Source organism: Rattus rattus, chromosome 12 (assembly GCF_011064425.1).
Source record: "Rattus rattus isolate New Zealand chromosome 12, Rrattus_CSIRO_v1, whole genome shotgun sequence".
NCBI lineage: Eukaryota > Metazoa > Chordata > Mammalia > Rodentia > Muridae > Rattus > Rattus rattus.
Window position 1 is genome coordinate 85,289,381 of NC_046165.1, and position 14,673 is coordinate 85,304,053.

At 44.2% G+C, this 14,673-nt stretch overlaps 1 pseudogene; it reads left to right on the plus strand.

Annotated features, from left to right (window-relative positions):
• The first annotated feature begins 11,038 nt into the window (after positions 1-11,038).
• Positions 11,039-14,382, plus strand: LOC116913273 (annotated as a pseudogene).
• The last annotated feature ends 291 nt before the right edge of the window (positions 14,383-14,673 follow it).

Here is a 14,673-nt window from a genome sequence, read left to right on the forward strand (position 1 = left end):
AGGAGGAAGAAAGTGCAAACACAAGTTTAAAAGTCCAAAAAATGAAAGCAAGTATTTATTGCTACATTAAACAGAAATTGACTTTTACTCTGTGAGTGTGTGTGTGTGTGTGTGTGTGTGTGTGTGTGTGTGTGTGTGTGTGTGTGTGTGTGTGTTTACAGGAGCCTGTGGATAGATAACAAGATGTCCATCCTCTGGGACTAGAGACGCAGGCATATAAGGCACAGTGATGGTGGTGGACATCAACTGTGGGTCTCTTCAAGAGCAGTGAGTGATTTTCATTGTTGATCCATCTCTCTAGACTCACCCCCTTAAAAGAGACATTTAAACTATTATAAGAGAATGTATAGACAAACATCTAAAACATAAAATAAATAAATAAACAAAAAGTGAAGAAACCACTAAAAATAGTGGGCAAAAATTCTAAATGGTCATAATATAGAAAATGGAGAAGCTGGTGACTCACCATCCATATGAAAACAGCTAGTACTGCTAGTCATTTTGGAAGCACGAATTGAAATCATAAGATACCATTGAGCATACACACATACTAATGATGATAATCAAACAGAAAGATACTCTGGTATGCGTACAAACGTATGGAAGATCTGGAAAATTCAGCTGGACAGGGGGAGGCAGAGGCAGGTAGATCTATGTGAGTTCAAGGCCAGTCTGGTCTACAGAGTAAGTTCCAAGACTGGCTGTTCCTTAAGAAGTTAATAACAAAACAAAAAAACAAACAAACAAAACAAAACCCAAAAAACTCTCCTGCTACATGATCTAGCAATTCTCCTTGGAGCCCAAGTGAAATGAATACACTTTTGTACACAATCATTTGTAAGTGAATAGTCACAACTGTATCATTTCAAATAACCAACAGCTGGAAAGCATTCCAAAGCCCATAAAGTAATACATGAGGAAGCGGAGTTCGGTGAATGAGTGCATGCTGCTCGGCAATGAGGAGGGTGAGGTGATAAAGTGAGGAGCAGCACGGCCACAGCTCAGAAACGTGTGCTTGAGGGACCTAATCCAAAGCGACACACCAGACGCTTGCTCTTTACAGAATAGCCGCCCAAGGTAAATTTACAGTCATGACGCAAGCAGAACAGTGAGTTCCTAGGACGAAGAGGGGAATAGGAAATCTTACATTCGGTGGGATGTCAATACACAACTACAGGTTTTCTGTAGAAAAAGATCAACTCGAATTATACACACAGTGTGTGGCATTTATATCGTGTAAGCTATATATCAATAAGGATTGAAGGTTAATATGAAGATGAACTCTAGGTGCTTCAGTTAAAATGTCAGATTTCCTATCAAAAGAAAAACTCAAGCTCAAAGTGGACTGTGCCGCTCTTCCAACTCAGGTTTGCTGAGAGTAGGATACCTGACAAGCACCCAATTTATAATGACATAGGCACAAGCAACTTTACTCATGGCTGGGACAAAATATAATTTAATATTTTCTTATTCAAAGACAGTTTATATTAAAAATGAAATTACGTGTCTCGTGACTTAATAACTATATTCTTAAGTGATGAGTTTACAGCATAATGACTACAAGCAAAAAAAAAAAAATACAGATTACCCAAAAGTCATCAAGAAAAGGGAAAGGTGTTGGGATACAACCCTTTAATGCTATTGTGAAAATGTGTTCACACTAAAGGCGTGTGCCACCATGCCCAGCTCTCACATCGTGATTTTTTTGTACAGTTTTCGAGTATTTTGAACTGATAAATTCAGCAAAGTGTCAGGATAGAAGGTCCACACACAAAGATCAGTGGCCTTTATTTAAAAAAAAAAAATCTCCGGCAAAATGGCAAGATAAAAAATTAGTATAGAAAAATTAATAGAACTCTTATCTACCAAGAACAAATGTGCTGAGGAAAAAAACTCAGAAAACCATCTTATTAAAAACTGCCTCACACAACAAAAGGCAAAGATTCCCTGAAATAAACCTGAAAAAAAAAAAGTGTGTGTGTGGGGGGGGGGGGTTCTACAACAGAAGCCTGAACATGATGGAGAAAGAAGCAGAAGGTTCTGGACATTGGAATGATCTCTTGAGACACAGGATGGATGGTGTGACAGTGTCCTACCAAAAGCATTCAACAGACTCAACACAGCTCCCGACAAAAGTCCAATTATATTCCTCACAAAAATATGGGTGGGGGAAGTATGTAGAAAAACCACAAATAACCAGAGTAACCCTGAGAAGACAGAACGACACTGTAAATATCACCACACGACTTTACCTTGTACTGCAGAAGCGATGGGGACAAAGCGGCAAGGCACAGGCATATGAATAAACACCCAGGGAGTGGAGAATACAGGGCCCAAATATAAATCCACCTGATGTTTTACAAAGATGCCCAAAATATACAAACATGCCGGGCCTGCCAGGTCTCAATTCACGAGCGCTAGGATGTGTGTGTGCACCTCCACGCCCAGCCTGCCACCTTCCCTTTGATTAGTATCTATCTCTCAATGGCAATTTTCAAAGACTTTATGGAGCATATTTTATAAATACCAAGTCCAGGCCCAGAGCACTACAAATCCCACAGACAGTGAGTAGTTATATAGTCACCTACGAGCTTCTGCTCTTTACCTGGTGGGTGGCTCACTGTACACCAAAGTTCGCACTGGAGCCAAGTCCGCTCAGCACTTTGGCTTTGAAACACTGACTGCACTGTATGAGCTCTGGATTTTTATCCTTGAAGTTCTTAGGGTGCTGCGCTGATCCATGGGACCATCCACACTCAAGATCACCTGTGTAGATAGACACTTTTTTGCCTGTGTTCAGCCTTTTATATGGCTGAACTTGAAGAATCTGTGTAACATTACACCAGTATTACTGGTCTGATCCAACCACCCAGGTCATTTCGGGCTCCTCACTAAGGTAAGCTACAAACACAAATTCAGCATTGTGGCAGTCCGAATGAGGGGCTCAGGTGGCCCCATTCAGAACCTGGGAGCAGTAAAGGGCTTTTAAAATTGTCCTAGCCGTGGAAAAACCTGTGTCAATTCTACTGGTAAGGGATGCCTTCCCCCAAACAAGAGGCAGCTGGAGTATAAGTTTTCATTACTGAAGGGATCTGAACCAGAGGAGAGAGGCCAGTAAGAACCCTTCTTTTACAGAGTTGTCACCTCTCCTTTGCACTTGTATCCAAGTTCAGCTGTTCCTTCTCTCCTGATTATAAGTTTGGAAGCGTTCCCTCACTGTTCACAGGCGCCTTGATTGACAGCCTGGCAGACTTTGATCAGCAATCAAGCGTTGCCGTCACTGGAAAACAGGAAAACTAGGAATGAAGAATGTAAACCAGATGAATTAAACTCTCAAAGGGACAAAGCCTCCTCCATGAAAAGATTCACTCTGTAATTTGCTGGAAATGAATTATTCTTTTACTTTCTTTAAGGATAAAAATAAGAAGAGTGAGGAAAGCTTACTTACAAGTTTGCAGAGTTCTTGATACACAGTTTATACTAAGTGAAGCAAAAGGTAGGGTTACATTTGCATATATAAAATTTGAAGGGGATGAACCTCTAAAAACCCAGTCAATGAATACCTTGAGAAGTGATTCTTTCTTAGAGTTCATTTGCAACTCTGCTCCCATTTATCTTCTTATTGACTGATAGGCTTTAGTGTCACCAAAAATGACAATGACCACAGGACTCATAACCTACCCACTGTCCAGAAGAGCTGAGTATAGTAACTCTGGGTTGGAGAGGTAGGACTATTATCAAGATATGGGTATGAAGCTGGCCGAACCACTCACATTAAAATGCAGTGCACTGGACTGGACTGTATAACATAAACACTTCGCCAGCAAGACGAATATCCAAGGAAACACTGAAGATCATGACCATAATTCTATAACACCCAAATATGTTCTGCAAGTCCTACTTGCAGTTTGTAATGGGAAAAAGAAATGGAAATTTTAATCTTTATGTAGTGGAAATCAAATAAAACAGAATTTAAAACATAATAGGACCCTTAAAGAAAACATGGAAAACTGGATTCCAGAATGAGAACAAATGCAGAATTCTATACGTGAGCTCAACTCTGTGTTAGTTACAGTGGCGATGATGTAGCTTAGATCTGAATGTCCCAGTATTGTGTTGCTTGAACTTGAGACATTTTCTTCTGGAGGGAGGGAGGAGGGTCACTTAGAGAGGACATTCAGGAAGACCTAGTAACTATGTGCTTTCTATGCGAGGCTGCTGCCCAGAGTTCCATACTCAGAACCCAGGGTGGAAGGAGAGACCAACTCCCAGAAGTTGTCCTTTCACCATTTCACCATGTGTGTGTGTGTGTGTGTGTGTGTGTGTGTGTGTGTGTGTGTGTGTGTGTGTATTTGTTAGAGATCCAGGAAACTAAGGACATTTTACCAAAGTCTCAGGAAGCTCTGAAAGTTACAAGATTTACTAGTTCCCTCCTTAAAATCACAAAAGCAGTAAAGAGTTGTTGGGATGTTAGGATAGAGGGCACTCTTCCGTGGAGGCTGAAATACCACAGCTGCCTACACTTTGTCCACTGAGCTCCAGGACTGCAGTTTCAGTGTGTCACTATGTGGGTGTTTTTTTGTTTTTTGTTTGTTTGTTTGTTTGTTTGTTTGTTTGAGACAAATATGCTCCTGGAATTGTGTTTTTGGTTTGCTGTCAAACCCTATCTGGCTTGAAAGGGTGGTTGTCCCTGTCTTCCTAGGAATAGTTGCACACCCATCAATCTCCATGTAATAAATAGCTTAGTCCCAGGGTGTCATTATTGGGAATGACAGAACATTTAAAAGGTGGGCTCAGTTAGGAGATCTTTAAGTGATTGGAGAAGTGCTTTAAAAATGCATAAGGGGGTCCCACCTCTTCCTCTTCTTGCCTAGTAGTTTGTGATCCTAGATGAATGGTTTGAAACTATCATGAATTCACTGAGCTGGGCTGCCATGCCATTGGCCCAAACAGCATGACCAACTAACCTCGGGAGTGACCCTCCAAGATCAACCTTTCACTATCAGGTAAGATGAGAGAAATCTCATCCACTCTGACTCCCCAGTTCATAGTTCCATTGGAAAGTGGTCAGATCTCACAAATTCAGGAGTATCAGTACTCTCTAGCCTTTTATTTGGCCAGATGTGACAAAAAGGAAAATAAAAGGTATAGACAGGTACACATATACCCAAGAAGAAATTCAAACCACACATGAAGCAAAACTATGTAGGCCTCTCCCACGATGTGGAAAATGGGTGGAAATTTGTGTGACCGGAAACAAGAAATACCCTCTCCTAATGCCATAATTTTTTGCACCCAAAATTACTGATCTTCCTGAATTTTTTAGCTGCCTGTTCTCCACAAAGAATCTCTTCTCTCTACGTCCAGCAGAAAGAATGTTCTAGAAACTATGGTTCTTTCTAACTGAAGCAGTTGAAGTTAACTTTAATCCACTATGGCTCTCTGCATTAAAAAATGCCCCTCTGGATGGCCTATGTACACTGGTGCCTATCGCAGTATTTACCTGAATCGTTATCAGCCTTTTCCAGAATAATGCTTGGCCTCCAACCTTGGGCAACATTTGTTAAGGCTTCCACAAAGCCTAAAACAACACTCAAACTCACTGATACAGTGAGCAGCTTACCCTGGGGCTGAAATGTATCCAACCATTTATAGGCCGGCTTCTTCATTGACCCAGGAAAAATATTGTGCTGTGTATTCTTTAACATTTGGTATCCAATCTCAGTGTCTTGACTCTTGACACACTAAGTCACATAAGAACATCCTGCCCAGGGGTCACCATGTGGTTTTGTGGACCCTGTGAATCTTGAACCTCTGCCTAGAGTGCAGATGTTTTTTATCATGGGGAGATTTAAACAGGAACTTAATATCAATACATTTTCTGTCCTGTAGAATGTTAAGGAAGGTCCCGTCACAATGCTCACGGATATATTAAAGAAGTGATGTGCAAAGAACCTGGGCACTACAGACACTCCTTATTGGTTAAGTCAGTTTTCATTCCATCTGTGCCTCCTTAATTTCAGTTTATAATCAGCATACCTAAAATACTAACTCAATGGATTCAAAGATTGTTATCAACTCATCCTGAGAGGTTTTAGCACAAAATTAGCCAAAATTTATAGAAAAAAAATCCCACAAAATTCAGTAAATATCGAGCACGATTAAGCAGCACAATCCACTAGCTTGTTGGAAGCAGCCACATAGGTAATGGTAAATTTCTATTGGGACAGGAAGTGATATTCTATACGGTGACAGGAAATGAATGAAACATGGCCGTAGGTACCAATATGAATGAATCTTCAGCAAGAAATAAATTTTGAAAAGTCAGAGATTTACATGAAGTTAGAATGTCCTTGTGGCTTTGAAGGGCTGTGAAGAAGGCAGTAAAAGTGTCTAGAGTTCTGCTCAGTACCCAGGCGATATCTGATGAGGGCATTCCTGTCTCAAGATCTCGCTGATGGTGATCTCGTAAGTTCGTTAACAGACAAGCCTTCCAGCACACCTAGCTGGTATGTGGTAGAGCTGGGCTTCCTGTCGAGCAGTATTCTCTGAGCCAGGAGTGTCTGCAGAGCTACTGTCCAGGAAAGTTTCTGCAATCTTCTGTGTTTTTCCCTTGCTAAGCTCACTCTGGAAGGTCCAGGGAGAAAGATGGGACCCTTCTGGGTATTTGTCTCTAAACTTCCCTTTGATTCAAGGTTTCATCTATCTATTTTGAGGACCAGCTGTTCCTGCACTGGTCAGCGTTATTGTCATCTTGACTGAATCTAGAATTACCTGGGAGATGAATCTTAAATTCTGCATTAACTGAGATAAAGACCGTCTGAACTGACCCTGACCATTTCCTGGGTAGGTAACCCTGGGCTATCCAGTGGGAAGTGTAAACTGAGTGTACATTTTACTGTTCTCTATTTCTGACTGTGGGTGTGATGTGATGCTGCTTCACGCTTCTGCTGCTGGGACCCCTTCTCTGATGGAGTGGACCTTGTACTGTGAGTTAAATTAAGCCACTTCCCTCCTAAGTCACCTTGTGGCAGTGTTTGATCCCAGCAACAGGAAAAGAACCAAAGCCATTGCTGTATCTTTAACTTCCTATAGAATATTGCTTCAGCATGCTACTTAGTGAGTTGACAGGTGTCCTTCATAGGATACTTTACAACACAATAATTGAACCTGGAGCCAGAGACCTGGCTCAGGAGCCAAAAGCACTCACTATTCCCACAAAAGACCCAGTTTCAGTTCCCAGCACCCACATCTACTGCCATATAGCTTCCTGTAACTCCAACTGCAAGGTATCTAGTTCCCTCCTTTGGCCTTTTCTGGCACTGCATGCATGTAGAACACATACAGATAAACAGGTATACACATACATAACAAATAAATAAATAAATTAGACACCAACAACCCAAATAACACAATTAAACAATGGGGTACAGAATTAAACAGAGAATTCTCAACAGAGGAATCTCGAATGGCCAAGAAACACTTAAAAAAATGTTCAAAGTTCCTAGTCATCAGGAAAATCCAAATCAAAACAATTCTGAGGTTCCATTTTATATCCATCAGGATGACTAAGATCAAAAACTCAAGAGATAGTAAATTCTGGCAAGATGTGGAGCAAAGGGAACGTTTCTTCATTGCTGGCGGGAATGCAAACTTGTACAACCACTTTGGAAATCATTTTTGCATTTTCTCAGAAAACTACAAAGAGTTCTCTCTCAAGACACAGCTATACCACTCCTGGGCATATATTCCCAATCAAAGATGCTCCAATATCCCACAAAGACACTTGTCCAACTCTGTTCATAGCAGCTCTATTTGTAATAGCCAGAATGTAGCCAACCTAGATGGCCCTCAACTGCAGAATGGATAAAGAAAATGTGGCACATCTAGACAATGGAATACTTCAGCTATTAAAAACAAAGACATCAGAATTGCAAAATTGCCTGCAAAGGCAAATGGATGGAACTTGGGAATATCATTGTAAGTGAGGTAACCCAGTCCTCAAAGGACATGCATGGTATGTAGCTACTTTACATGGATATTAGGCATAAAATACAGCATACCCATGCTACATTCCACAGACCCAAAGAGGCTAAACAAGAAGGAAAATACAACCAAGGATGCTTTAATCTTACTTAGAAGGGGAAATAAAATAGTCATAAGAGGCAGATAGAGGGAGGGAACTGGAAGAGAGAGGATGGGAAAGGAAAGAGGGATTCAGGATCAGGTGTAGGGAAGGACAGAAGAAATGGCTAGATGGCCATGAAATTAAACAGAAATCTGCTAGTGATGGAGAGGAGAAGGTGGGGGACATCTCCAGGACATGACAGAGACCTGAGATAAGAGAGGTGACCAAGAATCAATGAGGGTGACCTTAGCTGTGACTCACAGCACTGGGGATATGGAACCTGAAGAGGTCACCTTCTGTAGCCAGGCAGGAACCCCAGTGGAGAGATAAAGGCACTAACCCACATTCAGTACTTTCAACTCCAAATTTATCCTGTCTACAAGAAAGGCAGGGACAGGGGTTAGAGCAGAGACTAAGGGAATGACCAACCGATAACTTGAGACCCATCCCAAGGGCAAGCACCAATCCCTGACACTATTAATGATGCTCTGTTATGCTTGCAGATAGAAGCATGTTGTCTTCTGAGAGGCTTTACCCAGCAGCTGACTCAGACAGATACAGAGACCACAACCAAACAGTGGATGGAGCTTGGGGACGATAATGGAAACCTTGTGGCCCTGAAGGGGATAGAACTCTACAGGAAGATCAACAGAGTCAACTAACCTGGACTCTTGGGGCTCTCAGAGACTGAACCACCAACCAAAGAATGTACAGGGGTTGAACTTAAGCCTCCCCACACATATGTAGCAGATGTTCAGCTCGGTCTTCATGTAGGTCCTAAACAACTAAAGTGGGGGCTATCCAAAAATCTGCTGCCTGTCATGGGATATGTTCTACTAGCTGGGGTGCCTTGTGTGGCCTTTGTGGGTGAGGAAGTACCTAGCATCAAAGAGTCTTGAAGTGCCAAGGTGAGAGGATACTTGGGGAGTGGGAGCACCCAGTCAGAGAAGGGGAGGGGAATGGGGGAAGTATTGTGGGAATGGGCAACTGGGAGGGGGCAGTGAGCGGGATGTAAAGTAAGTAAGTATAAAAATAAATTACATCAATTTTTTAAAGTAAAGAAATAAAAAGTGAAGAAATGATGTAGCTCTTCTTCCCTCCCGAAAACTACTTTACCAGTTGGTTTTGCAGCTTCCTCAATAATACAAGTTGAACACCCAGTAAATTGGCAGTGCCTCAGAAGAAACGTGGTGCTGAATTATCATAAAAACGCTGCATTTGCACCAATAAGGTGAAAATAATAATTGCATAATATTCATGGAGACTAAATTAGACTAAAGATGGCCCTAAGAACTAAGTGCTTAGAACAGAACAGTAATTGTGAAATACAATTCAGTCCTTATTACACCTTCCACAACTTAACCATCTCCATGTGTGTGTATGAGAAGAAAACTGGGCTCTGAAGAGTGGCACAGAGTGAACAGGAAGAAAAGGATGGAGACAGCATTTCTACTGGGAATACTTGGAGCTCATAAGAGACTCAAGCAATGAGGCAAGTCCCAGTTCTGCTGACCTGGCTAGGAGGCCTGAGAACGTTTCCTCACCACCCTCACATTTACAGAAACCACAGTAGCCTAAACTGTCTCTGCTTGCCTAGTCTACAGGGCTTCTCACAATGCTAAGTCAAGAAATCCAGGGATGCAGCCCTTCAGCTATGAACCTGCCACTCAGGAGTCAACTCTCCTGTTGAGCTTTGGTTCGGTTGCTATGTATTGTAATGCTGAGTTCTGTTTCCCCAGGTCTAGTGGGTTCAGTCCTCATGTATGCCAGCTTTCGTTGTACAAGCCTTGCTCCTTAATTTAAAACTTTGGGTTGAATAAAGATGCATCCAGCTCGTAGCTGGGCGGAAGAGAGGTAGGCAGGGCTTTGGTTCCTGGGCTTGGGGTCAGAGGCAGATACCATGGGGAAAGATAGGAAGAAGAAAGGAGAAAACACCATGAAGTAGGTGGATCATGGGCACATCGTCTTGGCGGCCAGCCTGTTGGACTGGGAGTGGCCCAGGCAGAGCATGGCAAGTGATATCTCAGGGTTATTGACAGGGAAGCAGACAAAATAGCATAGAGGGTTGATGTCTGCCCAGGTCTAGTACTTTAAGACTAATTATAAATCTAAAAGATTTTTGTCCTTTATTAGGGAACTAAATGATCTAAAGTGAGGTAGAAACTCCCAATTAATATTTACCACAACACACTCATGCCTTTATTAGACTGCAGCCTCCTTGCCTTCAACTTGCACAGATGCACCTTTGTAGCAGTCTACCTGACCCCAGGGGGCCTTTGCTTCGCATTATTATTTAAAAATCAATCTGCAAAGCTGGATAGGATAGCGCCTTTGTCATGGTAAACTTCAGGATTATCACAGGACCAGAAAGGACCACGCTTCTCTGTGTATCCCATTGTGAGGTCCCGGCTTCTCTCTTTCTGTAGCCCCTGGTGGCCCCGTGAGAATGCTGTCAGAGCGAGCTTTTGCAGGCCAATATCATGCATGTAGGTTTTCCGAACAGCAGCCACACCCTATTCTAGAGCGGCCGACTCTGCGTCTGACTCACTAATGCAGAAACCATGTGGACAGCTGTTCTCCACCTCCCAGTCCACTCCTAGCACAGTGGCAAAGGGAAGCCTTTGAGAGGGACCCAAACAGACATTAGCAGGCCATCTTCAGAAAGTGTACATCACCAATACTCCAGACCCGATATTCAAATCCCTGTCCTGGCAAACAATGCCCCTCCACGTATACCAGCACCTGCCATTCATCACTTCATGAAGCCAAAAAGACACAATCACAGTTGGCTGCTTCTCCAGGGTTGGCTTTGTCTCCAGGGAGACAAAGAAGAAAAGGTTCAGTCTGAAATCCCTGCCATGACAAAAGGAATGTCACTGTGCTGAACACCTCTACTCGGGGTCTTGGTCCATGTCGATGGACCATCTTCAGGATGCCCCGAGGCTCCCAAGTGAGCAGAGGTTCTGGGTGTATTTGAGGTCCGGGGCATTACGTGAGGTACAGAGTAGAGATCCAGATCTTTGGAGTGAGACGCACCTCTGCGTTCCCTGGCAACAAGAATTTGTGTCTGCTGCTCTTTAGGCACGCTTGCAATGTTCAGCACAGAGTCCTCATGATAAATTAATGAATGCTAGAAACCGTTCGTGCCAAGGAAGCCAGATGATTTTAATACCCTGGGCGGCTGCTCGGGAGTGTCACCACTGAGGCTTTCTGTGTGGCTCTTTGTCACGGCCAGCTGCTCTGCATAGTGGAGGGTGGTCACAGCAGCCCTGACTGATGCTCACCCAGAGTCCCAGTTATGACGACCAAAAAGTCGCCTCACCTTTTCAGATGCCTCCTGGCACAAAGAAACAGTCCTTAGTTGGGAACCTCTCATCGAAAGGAACAGAAAAGAACATCCAGGAACATCTTCAATATCAACAAATTCTGACAGAGGCATCCCAGACGGAGTGCTAAATCTTAGGTACAATATCCCGAGAAGAGGAAGAACACACCCACCAGGACTCCACTTATCAGACGTTGTCCTAAATCAAAGTGATATAAAAAGTGAAAGATTGTCCAGCACATAAATGAACAGCACGTAGGAAGTTTAGAGAGGAGAGCTTCAAGCTCCTTCACCTCGAGTGCGATAAGAACTTAACCCTGCCATCAGGACTCAGTTTCTCTCCAGTTGGACTCCGCTCTGCTGTATGATGGCGCCTCCTAGTGGTGGCAAAGCATTCACCACTCTAAGGCTACCTCCCATTGGCTCAGCCAACCAAACTGGACAGAGCATCTCTCAGAATTCTAAAGGAAGTGGATTCCCACTGTGGAGTTTCCTCAGACCACCCTGGAGCACGTGTTCACTGCCAACGTATCAGAACGGAGGGGCCCACCCAGCAGTGCAACACTGAGTGGGTCTAATGAAATATAGGAACCGGAATAGGCCAGTCCTACCCACAAAACTTAGACTGGGGTACAGAAGAGTATCTAAAAACTCAAGACAATACTATTCACTGGGTGGTGAAAGAAACCGGCCATAAGAGTACAAACCAGCATCCTGGACCTGGAGAAGGCAGGCACCCAGGGGGAGAGCAAAGCCAGAGCCCAGTGCTGCCTCCAGGATACCAGCTGCTCATAGGGAATTCCGCTTAGAGCTGTTTTATTTAAATTCTTCTTTCCCAGATCTGTGAGTACTTATTAAACATGAAGAGGTTTATGCATTCAAATAGCAGCACTAATCTTCGCCCTGTCTGCCTCTATTTGCATACCTTGGCTTTCCTTCTGCCCTTTCTGAAGATCCCCTCTGGTAAACTTGGACTTAGAACAGCCCTCCCAGCTCAAAAACAGACACGTATGTTCTGCTGCCAACAGCCAATGACTTATAGGTCACAGGCTGAGATCTCAGACCACCAGAACCAGACTAGGAACAGGAGAGGGAGACCCTGGTCATGGAGGGAGATTTCAGCCTTACATAGCTAATGAGCAGTCTGTGCCCAAGAAAATCTGGTCACGCATGTGTATAAGCTGAGGTGTCCCTGCCCAGGCCATAATGTCGAACCTTCCTATAAACACGCTGTGTATTTCTCTGTATCTCATCAGTTCCAGCTGCCTCTGGAAACTTCTGCCTCTGATGATGTGGTATGCCAGATGCATGGGTTATACAAAAACGAAGTGAGTCTGTCAGTGTTCAAAAATTTCAGGTTGCTTTTCTCAATTCCTTAAGAAAAGTGACATCTGAGTGCTGCTTGAGTATAAAGTCACGCTTAGATCTGTCCTTAACTCTTCAGTGTCTTTCCTTCCTTCGCAGCATCCGACTGCCAGCAGTTTACGATATCTATTCTCAGGATCTATGCTGGAGAGACCTTTGACTCCCATGGGAATCCCATGTTGAAGTGGATCTCTACACCATAAACAGTCTCTTCCAATCTGCAGTGCCCAGTGGTGCGTCCACTGGCATCTACGAGGCCCTAGAACTCCGAGACAATGCTAAGACCCTCTTCATGGGGAAGGGTGTCTCAAAGGCTGGTGAGCACAGCAATACCACTATCGCACCTGCTCTGGTTAGCAGGAAACTGAATGTTGTGGAGCAGGGGAAGATTGACCAGCTGATGATCGAGATGGACGGCATGGAGAATAAATCTAAGTTTGGTGCAAACACCATCCTGGGAGTGTCCCTGGCTGTCTGCAAGGCTGGTGCTGTGGAGAAGGGGGTACCCTTTTACCGTCACATTGCTGACTTGGCCGGCAACCCTGACGTCATCCTGCAGGTACCAGCTTTCAATGTGACCAACGGCGGTTCTCACGCTGGCAACAAGCTGGCCATGCAAGAGTTCATAATCCTGCCTGTAGGGGCATCCTCTTTCCGGGAAGCCATGCGCATTGGAGCAGAGGTTTACACAACCTGAAGAACATCAGCAAGGAGAAGTACGGGAAAGACGTGGGTGCTGAGGGCAGATTTGCACCTAACATCCTGGAGAACAAAGAAGCCCTGGAGAGGCTCAAGAATGCAATTGCAAAGGCCAACTACAGTGGCCAGGTTCTCATCGGCATGGATGTGGCTGTCTCCGAGTTCTACAGGGCTGGTAAGTATGACCTGGATGGACTTCAAGTCTCCAGATGACTCCTGCTGGTAAACCACACCCAACCAGCTGGCTGACCTATAAAAGTCTTTCATCCAGGACTACCCAGTGGTGTCCATTGAAGACCCCTTTAACCAGGACTACTTGGATCCTTTGCAGAAGTTTACAGCTAGTGTTGGCATTCAGGTGGTGGGCAATGACCTCATAGTGACCAACCCTAAGCAGATTGCCAAGGCTGCAGATGAGAAGTCCTGCGATTGCCTCCTACCCAAAGTGAACCAGATTGGATGCACGACTGAGTCTCTGCAGGTGTGTAAGATGGCCCAGTCCAATGGCTGGGGTGTCATGGTGTCCCATTGATCTGGAGAGACCGAGGACACTTTCATTGCAGACCTGTTGGTAGGGGCTCCACACTGGGCAGATCAAGACTGTTGCCCTCTGCCGATCTGAGCACCTAGCCTAGCCAAGTACAATCAGATCCTTAGAGTGGAGGAGGAGCTGGGCAGCAAAGGCAAGTTTGCTCGCAGGTCCTTCAGGAACCCCCTGGAGATCCCTGGAACTACCAGATCCTCTGTCCCTAATGTCATACAGGCGGCTCAAGGCCAGCCCAGTGCTTGCCCCTCCCATGTCACTGCTTCCTTAGATGTCCACCCCTGGATCCCTGTTAGAGATCCCGACTTTGTAATCATGTGATTGGTCTGAATTGTTGTTTCTGTCACCTAGCTTTGCAGCTAGTGTCTGGAGCCCTCAGAACTCCACTGCAATTTTTAGGGTGCCCACCATCAAGACTCCCCAAGTGGTTTACATGCAAAAATAAAAACCTCAGAAGACAGAAAAAAAAAGTGACTTCTGTTTGTTTGAGACAACTTCAGTCATCAGGGACAGAAAGCAATCTGCATCTAGGTCACTGACCTTGGGGTTCTGATGGCTTTTGGGAGTAGGCTCTTGGATCCCCTAATAGCATATTAATAATATCGTTATATT